Source organism: Nanorana parkeri, unplaced genomic scaffold (genome assembly GCF_000935625.1).
Source record: "Nanorana parkeri isolate BGI_ZX_2015 unplaced genomic scaffold, ASM93562v1 scaffold249, whole genome shotgun sequence".
Lineage (NCBI taxonomy): Eukaryota > Metazoa > Chordata > Amphibia > Anura > Dicroglossidae > Nanorana > Nanorana parkeri.
In genome coordinates this window covers 1,130,616-1,134,724 of record NW_017306517.1, presented here as the reverse complement: position 1 = coordinate 1,134,724, position 4,109 = coordinate 1,130,616, and positions in this window count along the sequence as shown.

The following is a 4,109-nucleotide window of genomic DNA, read 5'->3' as shown; positions in this document are numbered from 1 at the left end:
AGATCGCATTACGTTGTTTAATTCTTCCACCCATTCCGATATCTGGGGAGAGCTGGTTGACTTCCAATGTCTGGGTATTACTGCCCTTGCAGCTGCAAGGATCGGGCCCAACAGGCCTTTTTTCCTTGCATCGGGCGAACCATGATGTAAAGACAGCAGAGCCACCTCAGGTGTCTCCAGACCATGGAGTCCCGTTAGCTCTTGTGCTATATCTAAGATTGATTTCCAGTAAGATCTTATCATCTTACACGACCATCAGATATGCATCATCGTCCCATCTTCTACAAAACACCTCCAACACAACTTGGAACTTTTAGGGTTCATCTTGTATAGGTTATATGGGCATCTATACCATCTTGTTAGTACTTTGAAGTTTCTTTCCTGTGTTAGGGCAGAGATACTTGATTTGAAAGTTAGGGAAAAGATCTTCCTCCACTCCTCCTCTGTAAATACATGACCTAGCTCTTGTTCCCACACTTTAGTTTAATAGGGCAATGTTGGAAACATCTGTTTTAATATTAGATCATACAATTTAGACACCATATGTTTATCGCCTGCTTTATTTAAACATATCTCTTCAAAAGCGGTTAAATCTCTAAGCACTCCATCTTCTGCGGGGAAGCCATCATAGAAGTGCTTCAATTGGAGGTACTCCAGCCATCTACCCTTATTTGATTGATTCATCGGGAGCAATTCCGAGAGTGGTCGTATTCCTTTCTCTATTATAGCTTCTATAATTGGGGAGTGTCTGGTAGTCTCCCAAATCAAGAATCTTCTACGCTTCAGGCCGAATGGGAAATCTGGGTTCCCTAATATAGGTGTTAATGGGCCAGTGTATGTTGACAGTTCACATTTCCTTACCAATACATCCCATGTTTTTAATGTTGAAGAAATTACCAGAGATCTAGTCCAGCTTTTATCTCGTTTAATTGGGGGTATCCACGGGACAGACGTAAGGGGTATATCCACCTCTGCCTGTTCCACCGACACCCACAACTTCCGGTTTCCCCTAGTAAACCAATCCAGCAATCTACTCAGACCCAACGCTTGGTAATATATTTCCATATGAGGCAATCCTCCCCACCATCCAATTTTCTTTTAGTCAGTACATCATATCTTAGGCGAGCTCCTGTTTTATTCCATACATAGCGTGTCTGCATAGATTGCAGTTTTCGGAAGAATGTTCGGGGGATCCTCGCTGGCACCGTCTGAAAGATGTAGAGGAATCTTGGGAGTACGTCCATTTTGAATATGGACATCCTCCCAAGCCAAGAATGTTGTTTCCCCCCCCCACCTGCCCAGACGTATCCGTGTGGACTCCAGCAGAGGAGCATAGTTTAGCAAATATAACTTCCTCAAGTCAGCTGGGATGTACACCCCTAGATATTTCAACGCTTCTGGTACCCATATGAAGGAAAAGCTAGTGCTTAGGATCTCTTTTTCTCCCCTTGGTAGGTTAATATCCAAGCATTGTGATTTACTTGCATTAATACGGTAGTTACTAACCTTCCCGAATTTCTCAATCTCCTCCAATATCGAAGGGAAGGCTAGCCTTGGATTAGTTACATATAGGAGTACATCATCAGCAAATATACTCAGTTTATGGGTGCTCTCTTTTACTTTCATCCCCCAGATGTTTCCGTTCTGGCGAAGGGCAATTGCCAGATGTTCCATCGCTATGATATACAACATGGGGGACAGGGGACATCCCTGTCTTGTCCCATTTGTAATTTCCAACTTATTTGATAATATTCCATTCACGCGTATCCTCGCCGTTGGGGTTGTATACAATGCCATGATCTTTGATACTAGGGGAGTCGGTATTCCTATCTGCTCTAAAGATATTTTAATACATTTCCAATCAACCCTGTCGAAGGCCTTCTCTGCGTCTAGAGATAGTAGACACAGAGGGGTTTTCCTCGACTGAGCTTGTTGGATCAGGGAGATAGTTTTAATAGTGTTATCCCTCGCCTCTCGCCCGGGAACAAAACCTGCCTGCTCTGGGTGGATTATTTCCTGTAAATATGGTTGTATGCGTAAAGCCAGAATTTTTGCATACATTTTCATATATACATTTATTAATGATATTGGCCTGTAATTCGAACACTGTATGGGGTCCTTTTTATCCTTGTGTATCAATGTTATATAGACCTCTTGGCTCTGACTTGGGAACCCGCTCCCATCACCAATGGAATTGAACACTTCCAATAATATTGGGGCCAGTTCTCCAGCAAATTGTCTATAAAAGACGCCCGTTAGCCCATCGGGGCCTGGGCTTTTCCCCCCCGGTAATGAGTGAATCACTTCCATGATTTCTCTCAACAAACATGGAGTGTTCAATTTATCAATTGCTTCATTATCCAATCTAGGCAGGGGTGTCTGGTGTACATAGTCCAATTTGTCCTTTTGTTCCTCTCTCCCCTCTTTTCCTGTTGCATTTTCCCTAAGGTTATATAGGTCATTATAATAGTTATGGAATGCTTCAGTGATCTCCTCTGAAGAGTTGACTATACCCCTATGTTTACAGTTCATTTTTGGGATATATGTTCGGGCCTGTTTCTCTTTTATCGAGCGTGCCAAATGCCGACTACTTTTGTTTCCAAATTCGTAGGTAGTTCGCTTCACTAAATCCTTGTATCTTTGGTACCCCAGATCTAATCTTTGATGTAATTCAATTCTTTTTTGCTGAAGACTATTATAGACTTTTATATCTGCATTCTTTTTGTGTTGGCTTTCGAGTTGCTGTATATCTTCCAGAAGGGATTTGATTTCAAGTTCTTTTCTCTTTTTTAAGCGTGTTCCGTGGGATATAAGTATTCCTCGTATTACCCCTTTCAGGGTTTCCCATTTTATTGATCGTGCCGTGGTGTCATTTTTATGGTCTATTAGGAAGTTTACAATGCCTTGTCTAATAGCTTCTTTTATAGAGTCATCTTGTATTAGGTTTTCATTTAATCTCCATGTCGCATTAAGCTTCATGGTGTTCGGCGGTGTAATCGTGAAAAATATGGGTGCATGGTCTGACCATATTTGGACTCCTATGTCTGCTTTTATCTGCTAACTAATTAAACAGTGAGACCCAAAAAAGTAGTCTATACGACTGTATGACATATGTGATGGTGAATAACATGTGTAATTTCTAGCTCTAGGATGTAGAATACGCCAAATATCCACCAGCTGTAGATTCTGTAGGCGTTGTTTTAATCTATTAAGCTGGGTATATGGTATATGAACTGTACCTTTAGACGTATCTACTTTAGGGTCCATTGTCAGATTAAAGTCCCCCCCACGACTAAAATTCCTTCCATAAAGTTCCTCAAAAGGTTGAGTATCTTTACTAGTACCCTCATCTGACCTTTATTTGGCAGATAAATATTAACAAGTGTGTACTGTTTAATAAATATTTTACATTTAACAAAAAGGAAACGCCCTTCATCGTCCCCCTGTTCCTGAATATCTACTACTGGTAATGAGGCGTGGAAACCTATAGCCACACCTCGGGATTTACTCTGAGTGTAATTACTCATATGCCATTTAGGATAATATCCCGTAGAGATCTTCGGAACTGAGGAACTTTTGAAATGCGTTTCTTGAAAAAAGAGAACTCCTACTCGTTGGATATGCATATCATATAGTATCTGTGAGCGTTTTTGTGGGATATTAAGTCCCCTAACGTTTAGGGATCCAAATGTAATACTATTCATTGAGTCTACGTTCCCCCATGGTTATCTTTCGTTCTTCCCTTAGGCCTCCCCTCCCTTCTAGCATTGGTCGGTTATGTTCTACCCCCCTCTTTCTATCCCATCCAGTCCTCTTTCTTGACATGAAAAAAAAACACAGGGTACAAAACACTAAAAACAACAACAGCAGCCACAAGTCAATCATCCCTAATAGAATCTGGCCTCCGTAAATTACAGGGCCTTTGCCAGTTGTACCAGCTTCTATTCTCGGGAGGTAGCTCTAGCAAGGGTGAGTCCCATGCCATTTTTCCTTTTCCATTTCTTTCCCCAGCTTTTCTCTTGTTCTTATTATCTTACTTTTATTAATTTATACCTTTTTATATTTTATTTTATTTTATTTTGGGTGTCTCATATATTCCTTGGTTTCCG